Genomic DNA, 20624 nt, shown 5'->3' with positions numbered 1-20624 from the left:
CTAACTTCAACAAGCTGCCACATTTGTAAAGGCACAAACCTACCTATGAAACGGAAAACACTCATACAGTACTACAAAACTGTGGTTTAACAAAACAGATTTTAAAATCAGCCAAATAAGAACACATGAAGGAATGAAGAAGAACTGCAATATATGTTGTCCTGAATCCCTTCCAAGTCAAAAAGAGACTACAACAAGTCAATGAATGGATGAGAATTCTTACTAGCACCTAACCTCCCAAGTATGTTAATCTAATTGACCACTGAAAGTTACTGTGATTTACTAGTTCAGTGGCTCTCAACCTTCCCAGACTACTGTATCCCTTTCAGGAAACTGATTTCTCTTGCGTGCCCCCAATTTTCATCTTACTTAAAAACTACTTGCTTACAAAATCAGACATAAAAATACAAAAGTGTCACAGCACGTTATTACTGAAAAATTGCTTACGTTCTCATTTATACCATATAATTATAAAATAAAACAATTGGAATAGAAATACTGTACTTACATTTCAGTGTATAGTACATAGAGCTCTATAAACAAGTCATTGTATGAAATTTTAGTTTGTACTGACTTTGCTAGTGCTTTTTAGGAAGCCTACTGTAAAACTAGGCAAATATAGATGAGTTGATGTACCCCCTGGAAGACCTCTGCGTACCCTCAGGGGGTACACAAACCCTGATTGAGAACCACTGTACTAGTTTACCTACAAAATAGCCTTTACAGTATTAGCATGCTAAAACTTTATAAACATTTCTTGAAATATGCAGTGATGCATATATCGTCCAGTTTAAACCTCATGGAAAACTAAACTCAAACTTAACATGAAACAAAAGCAAGTAAACAAAGAGAGTGGAGGATTGTCTCTATAGACTATTTTAATTCATTCCATTGTGTGGGAGTTGTGCAATACAAACTGTAAATTGCCCAGTCTCCGGAGCCTCCTAGTTACAAGAGAATATGTGCAATAACTACATGCAACTGTGCAAGTTAATGCCATTGATATTTCAGATGCTCTGCAATTAAGTACTGGATTAGAGTAATAATATATTTTTTTAAATAATTTAATCACATTCTGGCTGACAACTTGTATAACCAAGCTTCAGCATGACAAATTGTTACATGGATTAGACAGAAGATATAGGTTTAGAAGGGGAATAAAAATGCAACTCACTTTTCCAGCAGTCCCAGGCCATTCAAATAAAGAGCAATTGCCCTAATGATGCAATACAGAAGTATCACAAAAAGAGAAGCACAACCGCAGTTCACCTTTTTACAGTTAATCAGAATTCACTAAACTGGGTCCTGGATCCTTCAACAAGTTGAAGTATACAATTCACAGACTGAGATCCCTGTGGAGGGACCAAGACATACAATGGCACTTTACAAGCTGCTCTGTAGCTTTTCGGTTAACAAAGTATCTGTAGTTCGTTTAAGTTAAGAAAAAAGGTTAAATCCTCGGCACAATTCTCAAATATCCTATATACGACTTGAAATCTCCACTCACCCTGGACAGAATCTCAGCTTTCATTTAAAAAAATTAGTTTCTAGCCCTTCCAGTAGAAAACAATAACTTTCCAAACATGAACCAGTGTAAATTGATTCAGTGTTCTATTCCTGAGTCTGAAGACAGACAGCTCCAGTGCCTCTGCTGTTACTCACAGCTCTGTCAAGCAGCAATAGGGTGAAAACAGCAAGACTCTGATCAGTATCACTACTGCTATTTGGAGCTCCATGGACAGAAATGGAACTGTCAAAAATTATGATAGTTTCATGCTGCTGCAGCAGCTTACCAAAGCTATTAACAGAAAAGGTAAGCACTAGAGATATTCATTAGAGCAGTGGTTTTCAACCTTTTTTCATTTGCAGGGCCCTACAAAATTCTGAATGGAGGTGCGGACACCTCTGGAAATTGAACCTGTGGTCCGCAGACCCCTACCATAGAAGTCTTAGACTGAAAACTGACTGAACAGAATTCAAGTATAAATGTTGCACGTGGTCGGCACAGCGTTTGATACAGTGTCCTTTCTCATGCTAACTGTGGGCTTCTACGGTAAGGACAATACTTCTGGGTTTTGATCTGTAGGTGGGAGTATTCACATACTTTTGATTGATCAGAAAAACAGAATGCCTTTTCTGAGATCTGAAACTTGATTTTCATAGTCACCTTTCGCAGACACAGGACATAGTCTGCGGACCCCCATGGACCACAGGTTGAAAACCACTGCATTAGAGAACAGGACCCCCAAAAAATAAAGGCAAGAGGAAAGGTAGAAAATAAACCTCCCCTTCCTCCTTGCAGCAGCCAAGAAGAACTGGAGGAGAAAGAAAGCTTTGTCTTCCCCTAGAAACTTGGGAAAGTTTAGGGTGAGGGTGGGATAGCAGCTATAAATATGTAAGGACACCTATTAGCCAGAGACAGAAACAAAAGACGGAGCCTCTAACAGAGTCCAGGGACAGCACCCTGGTAGAAATTCCAGAGTCTTCCTGTTTCTCACCAGTGGATGGTAAGGAGTTGAGCTTCCCACAGGATGTTCTGTGACCTCACTCATGGCCCCCCTTATCTATTGCTGTGCTGGTAGGTTTAGCCTTCTGGCTAGGCAGTGTCTAAATTCGTCACTGCATTATCATACAAAGTCTGGTTACACATAACATCTTTCTAATTTCATAATACGAAAACTATTATAGATGGAGTGTGTAGCAACATCTATATTAAGACTGTATTACACTTCCCATTACAACTCTTGAATTCAGTTGCTTATAACAGACTAACTCTTTGCCTGAAATTTTCCACGCTCTAAGTTTTAGCAAAAATGGTTAAGCTGTTTGGGAGAACGAGGTTAGGGAAAAAAATCAGTTGTTTTGCCAAAATGAAAATTGTTTCTGACTATTTCTTTGAATAGTTTTAACACTCCAGGATTTTAGAATAGGAAGTTCAAATTGAATTAATGCGAGAGCAGTTTGGGGTCCAATCCAGGTCAGTAAGGCGTTGTGTTACCACTTGCCCTGCAACTCTGGGTGACTCTCAATTCTTTGTTGTTATAGCTCCCAGCCTGGGATGCTCATTGCCAACCTACCAGCATGCAGGCCTGAGTGTCTATATGCTAGACAGCCCTGACCCCAGCAGCCTGTGTCTCGTCCTACAGCCCCACTCTGGCTTCTACCAACCTGGGTTATAACTTGCAGGGTGATCCCAACACACTCCCAATTCTGAATTTTCTCCAAACCGTGTGCTCTGTAATGTCCAGGTCCTCTCCTGGACAGTTCAGAGAAACGATCAGGTTCCTCTAAAGACACAAAACCCACCAGCTTATTAATTTAACTGGGGTGAATACACTCTTCCATTTAAAGACAGCAGTGAGTTGGTTTACAGTAAAAATACAAGAAATTTATTATCTATATATATACAGGATTAACTGAGTTCAAGTATCAAGAATAGAGGATAGAGTTACAAGTAAAACAAAACAAAACACGCTTCTAAAAAGTCTAAAACTTAATCTAGCCAAGTATAGGCTTTGTTCAAGATGTTTTTTTTCTGACCTATATGCAGTTCCCAGAAACTTCAACCCCACCCCCTTGGTAGACAGGCCCATTTTTCTCAGCTTGTAAGTGTTCTGTTCCCTTGTGTGTCTGTCTAGTGATGGATGCCAAAGGTGGCTTTTGTCTTTGCTTATATTTTCCAAAGTTCAATGATGTTGCTTTAAGAGGCAGGATGGCCTCATGCTGTTCTTCTCTTCCTGTGGGCTTCCCAGGCCCCTGTACCTAAATGGGGCTTGCACTGTTTGAATTCCACCATGCTTAATTTACATAGGAGAAAGGTAAATAGCCACCTTCTTCCTGGCAGGGAGGGAACTTGTTTCTCCCTGTTTTGCCACAGACTTTAAAACATAGTATCATTAAATATCCTTATTTCCTCATATAGTGTTGATACCTACATTTCATAGTGATATTAATCACCAATGTGTCATTAGTTTTCAGAAAAGATCTCACTCTCTACACTCTCATAATACAATCAGTTGATTCAATTGCTTATCACTTGAGGTTTAGACCCCCTGTCTTTATAGACCAGTAAACCTTTGAAATGGATTCTTCTGAGTAAAGTTTATTCAGCCTATCCGGAGAACGAGATGGAGTCTGGTGGTGAAGGAAGCTGCATGCTCTTTCTTCCCTAATTGCTGTTTGCTGAAATTTTCTGTTTCCTACCATCTCCTCCCCATGCTGTCTTGATGGTCCTGTTTACTGCTTATATGTAAGTTTAGGATTGATCTGTTTAACAAATCCCCCTGACATGCCTAGTTTAAATACACTTCAGCCATAAATCTAGCGTGTACCCGTAACTCCTAATACCCGCTGCCCATCACACATGAATATTAATCCGAAGAAGTGGGCTGTAGTCCACGAAAGCTTATGCTCTAATAAATTTGTTAGTCTCTAAGGTGCCACAAGTCCTCCTGTTCTTCTTTTTGCGGATACAGACTAACACGGCTGCTACTCTGAAACCTTTCAAAATGATCAGTAAGTTATCAGTTTTCAAATGATCCCACACAAGGCATATTTTGTAGAAAGATTGTTACAATAATGTGTAAGGTGTGAATTCAGGGATGCTTAGTGTCACTCTTAGTCCTGGAGTCAGAGAGGTGCCTTTATAATCCCCAGGAAAATCCATCCAGATTTTGTGTGCATACCAACTGCACTGTGCACTCTCCCACGCCTCGAGGAGGTGCCTGTACCAGCCTCCCCAGTCTACAAGACAGGAGATTGAAATCTCACTTCTTTTGCTAACAGGTTTTAATATTTTTTATGTACTTCACATCCCTTAACAGTGACCTAAGTCTCATAGGCTTAAACTAAGTGTATGTCTTCACTACAGATTTAACGCAGGTAATCAGCACTTGGGCTAGCCCAGCCTGCGTGTGAGAAGCCACACCACAAAGCCCTCACTGATGCTACACTCACCCATGCGTGCTAGGACTTCTGGTGGCATACCCCATGTTTTATTGTGTTGTAGTAAGCTGAGCCAGTCAGCCTTTCCCAGTGAATTGTGGGAGAACTTCTCTGTCCTTCCAGGCACATGGGAGGATGGGGTGGAGGTGGGGGGAATCATGGGAAGCCATTGGAGGACTATTGGCACTCAAGTGACTTAGCCTATGTCCTCACTGCAAGGTGGGCAGCTTACCATCCTGAGTGAAAGTGGCACCCAAATTCTAGCCTAGAATGATGGATAATATACCCAAGTAAGAGCCAAATTAACTCTGCAGTGAGGACATACCCTAAGAAGCAGGCAAGTATAATTTCCCCCACTTCTTTTATAAATGAAGCGAGAGGTAATGTCTACACTACGGGTGCTACAGCAGCACAGCTATGGTGCCAGAGCCTTCGCTGTAGGAATTCCACCTCCCCAAGGGATGGCAGCTAGGTCAATGGAAGCATTCTTCCAAATGCATCTACACTGGAGGCTACGTCAGCATAGCTGCAGCACTCGGGGTGAGAATTTTTCAAACCCCTAAGTGCTATAGCCATGTTGACCTAACTTTAAAGTGTAGATCCGGCTGCACAAACTGCACAAGGTCAAAACCGGGAATAGAACCAAGGTTTCTAACACAGTAGCCCCAAAGTCTCATCCACTTAGCCACTCAGCCTTTCTAAATGAATGCATCAGATTTACGTGCTTGCCTATGCTGCCTATAACCACTGTTCTAATCAGCAGATCATACATATCTCAAATGGCATAATGGCAATTTTGTAATTAAGCTTCCGCTGGAATCAGATGAAGTAATATTATACTCAAATATTTATCAAATATTCTCTATTTTGGATAATTGAAACTAATGCTAAGGGCTTCCACTTGGATAAAAGCAGTGCTGCAGTGCAGTGTGATTTGGAGGACCTTGTGGAGCACTGCAGGACTGATATGCCTTTCTATAAAATATGGACCACCAGCAGCAGCGGCAGCTCGGTTTAAATACACCAGTGAATATTATTTTAAAATTACCTTCCTTATGTCTCACAATAAGTGAGTGACACTGTCAACTTGAAATCTAATAAATATAAGAAATGAGTTAGAAACCATTTGAGGTAAAACTGCCCCAGTCGATTTCTGTAGTTTTATTGCCACATTTTTTAATTAAAAAAAAAAAAAATCTTTTTCTCTCCCTTTTGTGTGTCTGAAAAACCCACACAATCTCAGAGGAAACTAATTTTATGCAGCTGTTGTCAAACAGAAAATAAACAAACATAAAAACCAAAACCACGTCTCTCATTTTTCAGTTGAAGTAATCTTAGTAATAGCAAGTAAAAACAGACAAATATAAATTTTAAGTTGATGTCATCCCTTTAAAATGTAAGAGGAGGACAGAACAGAAAACGAAAAGACTGAAATCAAGACTTCACTGTATATTCTGCAGGTATGTGTGTATGTATATATACATATACACACAACCGCACACAGGGCACAAGAAATCCACAGATACTACCAGAAGAATTGTAGGGATATTTTAGTATCCTTATAAACAAGCTATTCCAAACTGAAATTTCACAGTTTATGCATGTACCACATGAATTGTTAGAACATCTGTAACATAAACATTTCCTCTCATCTGCTGCAATTTTAGTTCTAAACAACAAAAAGCACTCATTTGAAATCAGGATGTGACTATTGTACTTAACAGCAGACTTTTTCTTGCCCATTTCTTTCAGGTGCAGAGATAGGGTTGCCAACTGTCTAATCACACAAACCCAAACACCCTTGCCCCGTCTCCTTCCCTGCCCCTTCTCCAAGGCCACACCTTGGCCCGGCCCCTTCTCTGGGACACCCCACTCATTCAGTCGCTTGCTCTCCCACACCCTCACTCACTTTCACCAGGTTGGGGCAGGGGGTTGGGGTGCAGGAGGGGGTGCGGGCTCTGGGCTGGGGCCTAGGTGTTCGGCGTGTGGGAAGGAGCTCCGGGCTGAGCCTGTGGCAAGGGGTTGGAGTACAGGAGGGGGTGCAGACTCTGGGAGGGAGTTTGGGTGCGGAAGGGAGCTCTGGGCTGAGCCTGGGGGAGGGGTTGGGTGCGGAAGGAGGTTCGGGGTGCAGGCTCTGGGAGGGAGTTTGGGTGTGGGAGGGGACTGGGGCAGGGGGTTGTGTGTGGGAGGAGGTTCAGGGTGCAGGTTCCGGCTCGGAGGTGTTTTCCTCGGGTGGCTCCCGGAAGCGGCGACATGTCCGGCAGTGGCTCCTAGGCTCAGGGGTGGCCTGGCAGCTCTGCGCACTGCTCCATCTGCAGGCACAGCCCCTGCAGCTCCCAATGGCTGAGGTTCCCCACTCCTGGCCAATGGGAGCTGCAGAGTCAGCGCTCGGGGTGGAGGTAGAGCACAGAGACTCCCTGACACACACACACCGCCGCACCTAGGGGCTGCAGGGACATGCTGGCCACTTCTGGGAGTCGCGCGGAGCCAGGGTAGGTAGGGAGCCTGCCTTAGCCCCGCTGTGCCACTGGACTTTTAGCGGCCTCAAATCTACCAGATTGGCTTCAGAAGCCTCCGGCAGATCGAGCCCAATTCCGGGAGACTCCCGGCCAAACCAGGAGGATTGGCAACATTATGCAAAGACCGTAACGAGATAGCTTCTTTAACTCTAGAACATGTCACAATTATGGTCCACTGACAGTCGGCTCTTTGATACTTCTGTAATTAATGCCAAGTGGACATGCTCTGAATACATATAGCCATTTAGGTCATTGTACAGCACGTTCTTCAAATGTCAGCTCTAATGGAATTATTCTTAAACAAGTAACAAAGCATAAAAATATTATATTAATCTATAAGAACAGGCCTCGTGGTTAGTAGTCCACACTGCTACACGAGACACCCTGGTTTAATTTCTGGATAAAATATATTGCTCCATTAGCTGATATGGACCAGTAGTACTACAGATATGGTACATTGTCCACTTGGAAAAAGAGCGAGAGAGGAGCATCTCACGTCGCTTCACAGAAACACCTGTAGCTGAACAAAGAGCAATACTGATGAGCTTCATTAGGCGTTCCACCTAGAGCTCAGCTAAAGAAAGTAGCTGTAGTATGGGGTATTTTAAGGAGAGAATGAGAAAATACTCCAAACATGGCAAAAAGATTAAAATATTAAGGCCTTGATTTTCATGGCAGGTTAAGAGCTGTTTGAGGCCCACCCAACCCTTGTACAAATTAGGGCTGCACAGAGGCAGTCCTTACGCCAAAGAGAGTTCCCCTGTGGAAAGGGAATTCTCCACCAACTATCTTCAGCCATTTCAGGGCCAATTTGTGCGGCTTATGCAGTGCAAAGTGCCCACAGCAGACTGGGGAATCCAACCCTAACTTTCTAAAAATAATGGCCAGGTTTTCAAAAGAGTTGTATACCCACAAACAGGTACAGCATGCTCTGTAGCAATTCAGCCTTCATCACGCTGCCTCGACAATGGGCCTCAATGCATTTATAGGAGAGGTTAGATGGGAAGTCACCTCTAAGGGTGAGTAGCTGGATAGCAGAAAAGACCATCCAATCCTTTGCTTCTCTGCAGACCATCAGCAAGGACACCAATAACAATACAATTATGACAATGTTTAAAGCAGATGGTATTACATCACTGTTTATAATATTCTTTTTCAAATTATATATCCCCAAAAGTTTAAAACACTTTCAATAATTAAAAGGGATTCTGTGCCACACTTATCTCAGGAGAAGCAGCAACTGCTTATTAAAGACTGTATAAGCATCTCCATTCTCACCCACTATTTTAAGTCACTCAAAGTTCTGCAAATCCCAGTTTTCAGGCTGAAATGTTCTAGGCTTGGTCTCTATCTGAAAGTGAATATTTTGGAACATTTGAGCAAAAATGGTTCTGCCTTTTTTGAGTAGGAGGCACATGTACAAATGACTCTTTCCCCATTATAAAAAGAAAACATTGTGACTTTCTTTTAAACAACTCTACAGTTGAAATGGGTAGGATCAGAAAGTTAAAATTTGGCAGGTAAATATCCCTCATTGAGAAGAAGCACCTGTGAATGTTCTGCTGAAAGTTATTTTTGATTTAACTGAATTATGAGCCTGTGAAAAAAAATCATACTTCACACACAGGTAGAATATCTTCTTGTCATACTGCCCTCAACTGATGAATTCTCAACTCTCCCTCTATGCTACCCTCATTAATTTGGGACTCTCCCATTAATGAACTTTGGGATCACCCAAATAATGAATACTGGGCCTCCCTATTTCTTTGCAAGTTTCCTCTGGAGCTGCCACCCACGCCAGATATGAAGGTGGCCTCTGGCCTCTCAGTTCCCCTTCTTCATAAAGGACCCCCTACATCTTGCTCCCCCAAAGCCTCAATAGGAATAACAGAAGTGGTTTCCACAATAGTGCAGTTCCTCTTAAAGGAAAAACGGTGCAGTTCTAGTCCCTACCCCTCCCTGCGGTCCTAAAAAAGAGCAAGTAGTGCCTATATCGTTCTGCTCCCTGCCTTCCCCAACCCCTCCAGAAATCAGTGGCTCCCCAGCTCTATGCACACACGCACAATTTTACCATAAGCAAGTGTTTTGTTAAGACTTATCTGGAGGTGAAGGAAAGAGGGGTGGGGGATATGACTTCATATTTATCAGACAGCTGCTACACACAGGTGATAAAAGATAGAGCCGTGGGGGAGAAGTCAGTAGGAATCCCAGCACTCTTCTCAACAGCTGTGAGTGGGATAGAAGAGCCTCAGCCTCTCACAGTGAATTACCCCCAGACTTCTTCAGGGAGGCCACACTCATATTTCTTATCAGCCTTCGACTAGATGGCAGTCGGTGTCTGGTAAATTAGTGAGCTCTAGGCATTCTACATTTTACTCATACCTACTCCCAAAGGCTTTCATGGGAACAGGCCCTGTTTCTACATTACATTTCCATACTCTACAGGACTGCCTCTTGTTAAGATAGTCTTCCTCAGCCATGATATAGCTAGAGTAATAATTAATAAATCAATCAATCAACATCACCCACACTTAAAGCCCTGAAAAGCTGACAAATGGTGGTAGATAGACCGTTAGATTTAACTATACAAAAATTTGTATTTGTCTAAAAGTTAATAAATTACAGGATTAGGTTCACTGAAAATTAAAACCAGAGAAAACCTACAAAATGTCAACAAGTAGAAAGAAATTCCTGCAAGATGCCGATAGTAGAAATAAACTGAGAAGTCAAAGGGATAGAAGGTAATCTTCATACAAAAATATAATAGCAGGATAATATCATGCTATGGCATACAGGTATCTCCCACACATAAGCAAGACCTACTCTATCAAGGAAAGAGTTATTCCTCATCTTCTCATATCATGTTAACCCTTTTTTTTTTAATACTGTTTTTTGCTACCTGAGCCCATAAATATTTATAAATCAAATGTATGGCTCCAATAGGCCATCAAATCCTTATTGCATTACAGAAATAAACTTTTTTTGCTTCTATGTCCTTACTCCCATAATTGTCATTAGGACTGGAACTATCTCTAGGAAACCCATTGCATTTCTCACAAATATAAGCATGTTATTTCTTTAGACAGGGGGCAGTTATTTATAAAATACACATCTGATCAATTATGCCATTAACTCTACAGTACCTTAGTGACAATACTCCAAGAATATCTCAAGAAGGCAGTCTTCATATCTCCTCCAGTTCCATCATGCAGAAAAAAATCCTGGTTTCGTAACTCACGAAAATATTTTGATGCCCTAAATGAAAAACTCCACATTAAACTAAGGTAAAGGTTCTGCTAAAAGTGAATAACACCCAGGAACTTCCAAGTTAAAGCTAACATTTCCATGCTTAACTCAACCTTGTGGTAAGGAGGGGGAAAGCACAGTAGGAGTTCAGAATTGTCAGTTTCACTCTAAGGTGATATTCAAATTTTAACATGGAAATACAAATGTAAGGCATATGCAATGCAGAATGCAAATCTTTGCAACATATATGCCCATTACTTTATAACCTCACCTTAATGCTTACTCTATTTTACCTTCTTCTTCTTCTTTTTTTTTTTTTTTTTTCAAAAACCAAAAGCAAACTACTCAGCATATGGTCTTGGAAACAAATCTGTTTATGAGTGGGTTTGCTTGGTAGCTAGTAAAAGTCCCCGTGTGTGATAACACCACGTGCAACATCCAAGCTTATAGTTTAACTTGGTTCTTTGTGACTACTAGATTGAAAGGGTCCGGAAGCATAACCTCTCTCAGCCAATCAAGATCAGCACTGAAAGGCTCCAAAAAGAATCACAGAAAGTCATCCTCAGACTAGAAGACAGTGTGTATGGAGGGCTAGGGAAATACAGTAGTGAAACTCCAACTCCCCCCACTCCCCAACACATAGACACACACATACACAATGGGAAACACTGAGTCAAAACAAACAGACCAAAAGCACCTGAAAATGACATTTTGGAAAAACGTAACTTTTGTAAGCTGCTAAGCCAGCCCGTCCCCAGGGATCATGTGCATGGCAGGAGAAGGAGGGGAGAAGAGAAGGAGCCGGCCTGTCCTTTGGGACAGTGGAGTTGCATGGCAGGTTAGGAGAGAAGGAGCTGCCTGGCGGAGAACAGATTGGGAGAAGGGAGGAAAAGGACCGGGCCTGGCCTCTAGGACTTATGATGGTGGAGGAGAGACACTTCACTAGTCTTCCGGTGCAGTGGAAGGAAGGGAAAAGCTGCCCGGCCTGTGCATTAGCAAAGTGCAGCTCTGCTCGGGGAAAGGTTAAGGAGCCAGCCCGTGCCGGGGGGGGACATGGGGTCCAGCCTGTGCCCTGGCGGGGGTGCGGGGGGGGACATGGGGTCCAGCCTGGTTCCTGGCGGAGGTGCTGGGGGGGGAGGGACATGGGGTCCAGCCTGGTCCCTGGCGGGGGTGCGGGGGGGGGAGGGACATGGGGTCCAGCCTGGTCCCTGGCGGGGGTGCGGGGGGGGGGGACATGGGGTCCAGCCTGCGCCCCGGGGGGGTGCGGGGGGGGACATGGGGTCCAGCCCATGCGCTGGAGGTGGAGGGGAGGGACCTGGGGTCCAGCCTATGCACCGGAGGGAGGGCAGGTCCTGTCCCCGGAGCGGGGGCAGACACAGCCCGTGCCCGGTGTCCAGCCTGCCCTGCTTTCGGGGAGTGCCGCCGGACCAGGCCGGGAACGGGGGGATCGGGCCGGGTTCCCCGTCCCATCGCGGGGCCTCCGTGGGGCCGGGCCGGGCGCTGTTCTGTACCTGCGGGATCCCCGGCCGCGGCTCGGGCGGGCACCGGAACAGCCGGCGCGGCCTAGCGCATCCCCGGCGCCTCCGCAGCGACACGTCGCCGCCCCCGTCTGCCCAGCGCCGCCCCCCCTGCTCGGCTCAGGGAGCTGTGCCGGGCCGGCGGCGGGCAGGCCGCGCTCAGGCGCCGCCTCTCCCCGCAGCCCCGCCGGAGACGGGCAGGACCCGCCGGCGCTACAGGGAGGGACAAAGCCCCAGAGTCGCCGGCCGGACGGGGGAAGGGCCGGGGCAGCGGGTTACACAGGCGGCTCCGCCAAATCCTGCCTCAGCAGCGTCCGAGCGTCCCTCCCAGCACCCTGCCCAGCCGGGGCCCCCTTCTCCGGGGTGCAGGCAGGCCCTGCCCCAACCCCGGGGCTGGGCTCGACTCTGGGGCAGAGCAGACCCTGGGACTGGGCCAGGGGAGCTGGGGAAGGCCCTGGCCCCACTGCGAGCCCTGGGTTTCTGTTTGCAACCCTTTGGGACGCTCCTTCAGCCCCTTACCATAAAGATGCTTGAAGTCGGGGTCCCCTGTGTCCATCCCCAGCTGCAGCGTTGGGGACGCTGGCAATTTTAATCACCAGTCATGCAATACGGGGGGGGGGGGGTCTTCTAAGCCCCAGCTCCTGGAATCAAGTGCCTACGGGAGAATATCAGCATTCGTTATAAAACGAAACCAAAGTTAAGTTTCTAGCCTCTGTGGCTGCAGAGAATGTCTCAAAAACGTGACCTGAAGGCTCAGAAATCCAAAGGCCAAAAAAAATATATGTACATATATATTTAAACTCACATGATTTTTGTGAGGCCTGGCTCATGATTTTTGTATGCTGTTTTGTAGCTGTGTTGGTCCCAGGATATTAGAGAGACAAGGTGGGTGAGGTAATATCTTTTATTGGACCAACTTTCATAGGTGAAAGAAACAAGCTTTTGAGCTTGCACAGAGCATTTCTTCCAAGTCTTGAGCCACCTGCACTCCCCTAGGGACACAAAGAAGAGCTCTGTGTAACCTTGAAAGCGTGTCTCTCTCACCTACAGAAAAAACAAGGAGGAGTCCTTGTGGCACCTTAGAGACTAACAAATTTATTTGGGCATAAGTTAGCCCACAAAAGCTTATGCCCAAATACATTTGTTAGTCACTAAGGTGCCACAAGGACTCCTCGTTGTTTTTGCTGATACAGACTAACATGGCTACCACTCTGAAACCTGTCACCAGTCTCTAAGGTGCCACAAGTACTCCTGTTTTTTTTTTTAGAAGTTTTCCAGTAAAAGTTATGACCTCACCCACCTTTTCTCCCATGATTTTTGAACAATTGGGGTTGGCAGTGCTGCCTAACCCTGTTGGCATGCATCAGTGCCTTCTGGGAAAGTCTGGGCAGCTGTGCCTTAGTGCCTCAACAAGCACAGATAAAGTACTTAAACAAATACACGCAGGCCTCAGCAGTGCCTGGGGTAGTGCACTCCTGTGCTGTGCCACACCATGAGATGGAAGGAAGGAGGACTGGCCAAGCCAGGTACACAGCTGACAGCACCAAACTGGTTGTAGGAATGCAATCAGGCCAGTCTAGACTGCTTGCAGGGGTGAAATACTTAGCTGAGAGGGTTACAAACCAAGTATTAGTCAGCTGGTGTGCAGACATAAACAAAGTGTAGAGCCATCTATGGTTCTGCTTGGTTATATTGAAAAGCTATATTGGGGGCAGTTCCGTAGAAGACAGAGTTGTCATTTTTTAATATAATTGTGTGTCTCAATTATATCTTTTTTTTTTCATTTTAATCTGTTTGTAATGTCATGATAGAATTGGGATGTGCTCATAAATTTTATCCTTATTAAAATGGCTACTATATTCCATTGTTTGCAAGTGGACTGAATCTAGATCGGGGTCGGCAACCTCTGGTACGCGGCTTGCCAGGGTAAGCACCCTGGCGGGCCGGGCCAGTTTGTTTACCTGCCGCGTCCGCAGGTTGGGCCGATCGCAGCTCCCACTGGCCGCGGTTCGCCGCTCCAGGTCAATGGGGGCGGCGGGAAGCGGCGGCCAGCACATCCCTCAGCCCGTGCCGCTTCCCGCCACCCCCATTGGCGTGGAGTGGCAAACCGCGGCCAGTGGGAGCTGCGATCAGCCCAACTTGCGGACGCGGCAGGTAAACAAACTAGCCCGGTCCGCCAGGGTGCTTATCCTGGTGAGACGCATGCCAGAGGTTGCCGACCCCTGATCTAGAGGCTGCCTGTAGTCAAGATGGACATTATTCTTTGCAAGTTGGAAGTGAATCTACCCCCAGTAAAAATGAGGCTACGTCGGGACAGGTAACACATTAAATTTTTTGTAACAAAGTATATGTGCATATATGTATTTGCAATTGAAAACTGTGCTTCACTAATAATCCATTAGAATTTTTTAAGCTTGTCAACAAAATGGCAGATACATTAAATCAATTTATTATTTTATTTGCACCATCAAAAAGAACTGTTGACAAAACCCTCACAAGAAGCTGCCAATGAAATCAAGCAGTCAAGGATTCAGGCACAATATGGTCATGGATGAGACATTGGCTAGGAGAAGGGAAAAAGTAAGAATCAATGGTCAATTTTAATCTGGCTAAAGTGTATTAGTGTGGGACCACTGGGTTCATACTATTAATACAATTTATTAATCTGGAAAACAGGGTGAACACTGGCAAAATTGCAGATGACATTCTTTAGGTTCACATCAGGACAGAAGACTCTCAAACTTCAGAGGGATCTAACAAAACTAATCAAATGGGCAACATAATGGCAGATGAGGCCTTGAGAATTAAATACAAAATTCTTTTCTTCAATTTAGTTTTCCTATAATCACTCTGTCAAACTCATATAATCTTCACACTTTATACATATATTTTATGCTACTAGTAACCTTAAAGTTGTTCTTGCTGGCTGGCAGAGATTTTTCTGTACTTTTCGTCAAGGGGAGTCAGATACCATGATGATTCATGACTTTATGTAAACCTAGAATGATAGTTACGTAACGTTATCTCTTTGAACCAAGTGGTTGGCGAGCATTCCAGGTCTTGCAGGGTGGCTGCTCCAGTGAAGTATGTGTCCAAGAATCTCTTTCTCTGCTTCCTCTCAGGGTCACCATCAAGTCACAGCTTCTTCAGGCTTTCGCTATCCAAAGTACACACCCTTCAGATCAACATTCCAGCCCCTGTATCTGCAACCAGCTAAAAAGTGATAGTGTTAATCTACCTGGGTTAGCTCTGCTCAAACCTGGCCATCTGGCTTAGTGCTTCCAGCATTGTCTGCTGCTCTTTGGCTATATTGAGGAATTGAATTGTTTCTTCCATTGAGCCTGAAAGAGGGTGCTAAGCATATGCACTGGTTTTAAATAAGGTCTGTGATTACCTTTGGATGAAAGTCCCCCTTGATGGCAGTTATTAGCATAATAATTTTTAAGAAATGAAAGGTTTCAGAGTAGCAGCCGTGTTAGTCTGTATCCTCAAAAAGAACAGGAGTACTTGTGGCACCTTAGAGACTAACAAATTTATTAGAGCATAAGCTTTCGTGGACTACAGCCCACTTCTTCCACGAAAGCTTATGCTCTAATAAATTTGTTAGTCTCTAAGGTGCCACAAGTACTTCTGTTCTTTTTAAGAAATGAAAGTTTAGATTCTGGACCATAATTCTGTGATAAGGGGTGAATGCTGCCAAATTAGAGAATACTGCAGGGCCCTGGTTATATATTAGGCTAATTAACTTTGGTTTAAACTGCTGTCAGCAAACAGAATCATATAATCATAGACTTTAAGGTCAGAAGGGACTATTATGATCATCTAGTCTGACCTCCTGCACAACGCAGGCCACAGAATCTCACCCACCCATTCTTGTATCAAACCTATGTCTGAACCATTGAAGTCCTCAAATCATGGTTTAAAGACTTCAAGGTGCAGAGAATCTTCCAGCAAGTGACCCATGCCCCATACTGCAGAGGAAAGCGAAAAAGCCCCAGGGCCTCTGCCAATCTGCCCTGGAGGAAAATTCCTTCCCGACCCCAAATATGGCATTCAGCTAAACCCTAAGCATGTGGGCAAGACTCACCAGCCAGACACCCAGGAAAGAATTCTCTGTAGTAACTCAGATCCCACCCCATCTAACATCCCATCACAGGCCATTGGGCATATTTACCACTAATAGTCAAAGACCAATTAATTGCCAAAATTAGGCTATCCCATCATACCATCTCCTCCATAAACTTATCAAGCTTAGTCCTGAAGCCAGATATGTCTTTTGCCCCCATTGCTCCCCTTAGAAGGCTGTTCCAGAACTTCATTTCTCTGATGGTTAGAAACCTTCCTCTAATTTCAAGTCTAAACTTACTGCTGACCAGTTTATATCCATTTGTTCTTGTGTCCACATTGGTACTGAGCTTAAATAATTGCTCTCCCTCCCTGGTATTTATTCCTCTGATATATTTATAGAGAGCAATCATATCTCCCCATAGCCTTCTTTTGGTTAGGCTAAATAAGCCAAGCTCTTTGAGTCTCCTTGCATAAGACAGGTTTTCCATTTTTCGGATCATCCTAGTAGCCCTTCTCTGTACCTGTTCCAGTTTGAATTCATCCTTCTTAAACATGGGAGACCAGAACTGCACACAGTATTCCAGATGAGGTCTCACCACTGCCTTGTATAATGGTACTAACACCTCCTTATCTGTACTGGAAATACCTCACCTAATGCATCCCAAGACCGCATTAGCTTTTTTCATGGCCATATCACATTGGCAGCTCATAGTCATCCTGTGATCAACCAATACTCCAAGGTCCTTCTCCTCCTCTGTTATTTCCAACTGATGCGTCCTCAGCTTATAACAAATTTTTTTGTTATTAATCCCTAAATGCATGACCTTGCACTTTTCACTATTAAATGTCATCCTATTACTATTACTGCAGTTTACAAGATCATCCAGATCTTCCTGTATGATATCCCGGTCCTTCTCTGTATTGGCAGTACTTCCCAGCTTTGTTTCATCTGCAAACTTTATTAGAACATTCACACTTTTTGTGCCAAGGTCAGTAATAAAAAGATTAAATAAGATTGGTCCCAAAACCGACCTCTGAGGAACTCCACTAGTAACCTCCCTCCAGCCTGACAGTTCACCTTTCAGTACGACCCGTTGTAGTCTCCCCTTTAACCAGTTCCTTATCCACCTTTCAATTTTCATATTGATCCCCATCTTTTCCAATTTAGCTAATAATTCCCCAAGATTGCTTGTGGCATTCACAGAGGTGCTAACCACAGTGGAACGCCGCTTTTGGGCTCGGGAAACAAGCACTGAGTGGTGTGATTACATCGTCATGCACGTCTGGGATCACGCGCAGTGGCTGCAGAACTTTCAGATGAAGAAAGCCACATTCATGGGACTGTGTGATGAGCTCGCCCCAGCCCTGCGGTGCAAGGACACGAGAATGAGAGAGCTGCCTTGTCGTTGGAGAAGCGTGTGGCGATTACATTGTGGAAGCTGGCTACTCCAGACTGCTACCAGTCACTAACCAGTTCGGAGTGGGAAAGTCGACCGTTGGACTTGCGTTGATGGAAGAGTGACTCTGGGCAACGTGCGTGACATTGTGGATGCCTTTGCACAAATGGGCTTCCGTAACTGCGGAAGGGCGATAGATAGTATGCATATTCCAATTATGGCACCAGACCACCTTGCCACCGAGTACATTAATCGGAAGTGGTATTTCTCTATGGTTCTCCAGGTGCTTGTGGATCACCGTGGGCATTTCACGGACATTAATACAGGCTGGTCCGGAAAGGTGCATGACGCATGCATCTTTCGGAACACTGGCCTGTTCAGGAAGCTGCAAGCCGGGACTTTCTTCCCAGACCAGAAGATCACCGTAGGGGAAGTCGAAATGCCCACTGTGATCTGGTGAGACCTTGCCTATCCCTTAATGCCATGGCTTATGAAGCCATAAATGCAGGGCCGTCCTTACCCATACGGAAAGTACACAGCTGCTTAGGGCACCAGGAAATTTGGGGCACCACATTTCCTGGTGCGCTGCGTGCTGCTCCAGCCCCTGCTCCACCTCTTCCCCATGGCCCCCACCCCAGCCCCACCTGTTCCCACCCCAGCTCTGCCCCAGCCCCACCTTTTCCCGCCCCTGCTCTGCCCCACTCCCTGAGGACTGCAGCAGCAGGACTCACCGGCGGCAGGAAGTGCAGTGACCCGGCCCCAGCCGCGCCGCTGGTGAGTGCTTCCCCCCTGCCCCACAAGCTAGCCCCACTGCAGAGGTCCCCAGAATAGCTAGGGATCGCCCTGCATACATGGGGAACCTTGACAGCAGCAAGGAGTGGTTCAACAACAGGTTGAACAAGTGCAGAATGACTGTTGAGTGTGCTTTTGGCTGTTTAAAGGCCCTCTGGGAGGCTGGACCTGACCAATGACAATATTCCTATGCTTATAGCCACGTGCTGTATGCGCCATAATATTTGTGAAGGGAAGGTGAATGCTTCTCTCAGGGTTGGACCACTGAGGCTCAGCATCTGGAGGCTGAATTTGAACAGCCAGAGACCAGGGCTATTAGGGGCGCAGCACGGGCCATAAGGATTAGGGATGCCTTGAGGCAGCAATTTGAAGCCGAAAGCCACTAATACTTGTTGCTATGCTAGGAAATTATTGTAATTGGTGTAGACAATGCACTGTGAAGGTTTAGAAAATGCTAATTGTTGTATCTTTAATAAATGCGGCGTATTGCCTTTTCCCATGAAACAGATCCCATGTGCTTCTTATAAGCATAACAGGGTGGGGTGCCTTACCCTTAGCAACCCTAACCATAACTCCAACTGGCCTACTTACAGGAACCCTAATGCTAGGTCAGGGAGCCATACCCATAGGAATACTAAAACTAGGGCAGGGAGCCCTAGCCATGGGAACCCTAACCCTAGGTCAGAGAGTCCGAAACACAAGAACCCTAATCGTAGGGAGGGGAGCCCTAGCCAGAGAAACCCTAACCCTAGCCTGGAGAGCCCAAACCGTAGGAACCCTAACACTATAGTTGGGACCCCTACTCACAGGAATCCGAATCCTAGTGTGGGAAGCCATATCCATAGGAACCCTAAGCCAAACTCCAAGTGGCCTATCCATAGGAACCCTAACCCTAGGTCAGGGAGCCATACCCACAATGGGTATGGCTCCCCACCCTAGTTTTAGCATTCTTTTCTGTAGGGATCCCAGTCCTTGGGTTAGGGTTCCTATGGGTACGGTTCCCCAGTTTAGGGTTAGGGTATCTATGGATCGGTCACTTGGAGTTAGGATTACAGTTCCTATGAGGAGGCTACTTGGAGTTAGTGGTAGAGTTCCTATGGGTTGAGATCCCCTCCGTATGATTAGGGTTGGTATGGGTTGGGCTCCCTGCCTAGGATTTAAAGGGCTCTCCACCTTATTGAAAGGCCTCTCCACCCCAGGGTTAGGGTTTATATGGGTAGGGCTCCCTGCCCTAGGGTTAGGGTACCTATGGGTAGGCCACTTGGCGTTAGGGTTCGGGTTCATATGTGTAAGCCACCCCAGAGCTAGGGTAGCGCTGGTGGCATTTTACAATGCTGAGAAGGAGGGTCCTATCTTTAATTTCATGGCCTCCTTCGCCACAAAGAAGATCTTTCTTTACTTTGCAGTGTAGGGTCCCAGAGACAAGCTGAGGCTGGCTCCCCAGATCCAGAGTAACCTGTGGCCAGCACTCCGTACACCACCATGTATTTAGCCCCATCAGGGCCGGATCTAGGTTTTTTGCCGCCCCAAGCAAAAAAAATGTTGGCTGCCCCCCGTCCCAGCCCTGGGCTCCTCGCCGCACCTCCCTGCCTCCCCAGCCCTGGGCTCTCACCCCTCTAACCCACACCCCCCTGCCGCCCCAGCCCTGGGCTCTCACCTCCCTCACCCGCACCTCCTTGCTGCCCTAGCCCTCGGCTCTCCCCCACACACACCCTGCTGCCCCAGCTCTGGGTTCCTCCTACCCCCCCCACCATTGCCCCACCCACCCACCCACACACAGACACACCTCCTGCTGCCCCAGCCCTGGGATCACCCACTCCACCTGCACCCTCCTTCCGCCGCAGACCTGGGTCACTGGTAACTCGTTCCCACGGCAGGTCATTCAGCAGGAATTTTACATGTGCACAGAACACAGACAGGATTGGTTCCCACATGGTTACAGAACTGCAGTAAAGTGGATCAATTTTCAGCTTGTGTGATTGGAGGATATCTGGATGCATATTATAAGACTGTCCTACATAAATGAGGAAAAGTTGAGGTGCCTTTATTATTCTTTTGTTCCACTCTTTCTTTCTATGAGGAATTTCCCAGTGCAATATCACTGTCTTCCTTTTAAACAAGCAAACAAACAAACAAAAGGC

The 20624-nt window shown here is 45.7% G+C and overlaps 1 protein-coding gene across 3 annotated transcripts in view; it reads right to left on the bottom strand.

Moving 5' to 3' along the window:
- The window catches only part of VPS54 (VPS54 subunit of GARP complex), a 76918-nt gene extending 64005 nt beyond the window's left edge, over nt 1-12913 (bottom strand). The window contains exons 1-2 of one of the 3 annotated variants that reach the window (XM_005287210.5): nt 12746-12913; nt 10607-10718 (exon numbers count right to left, since the gene is read on the bottom strand). The gene's annotated coding sequence lies outside the window, so the exon portion shown is untranslated. Of the gene's footprint in view, nt 1-3168; nt 3283-10606; nt 10719-12220; nt 12360-12745 lie in introns of those variants that run through there. The other 2 variants (XM_005287211.4, XM_065589705.1) reach the window with 2 other exon arrangements.
- Nucleotides 12914-20624: the final 7711 nt, after the last annotated feature.

The sequence above is a fragment of the Chrysemys picta genome, chromosome 3, assembly GCF_011386835.1.
Source record: "Chrysemys picta bellii isolate R12L10 chromosome 3, ASM1138683v2, whole genome shotgun sequence".
In the NCBI taxonomy this organism is placed as follows: domain Eukaryota; kingdom Metazoa; phylum Chordata; order Testudines; family Emydidae; genus Chrysemys; species Chrysemys picta.
The sequence above is the reverse complement of the archived record's forward strand: the minus strand, read 5'-3'. Positions and strand labels throughout refer to the sequence as shown.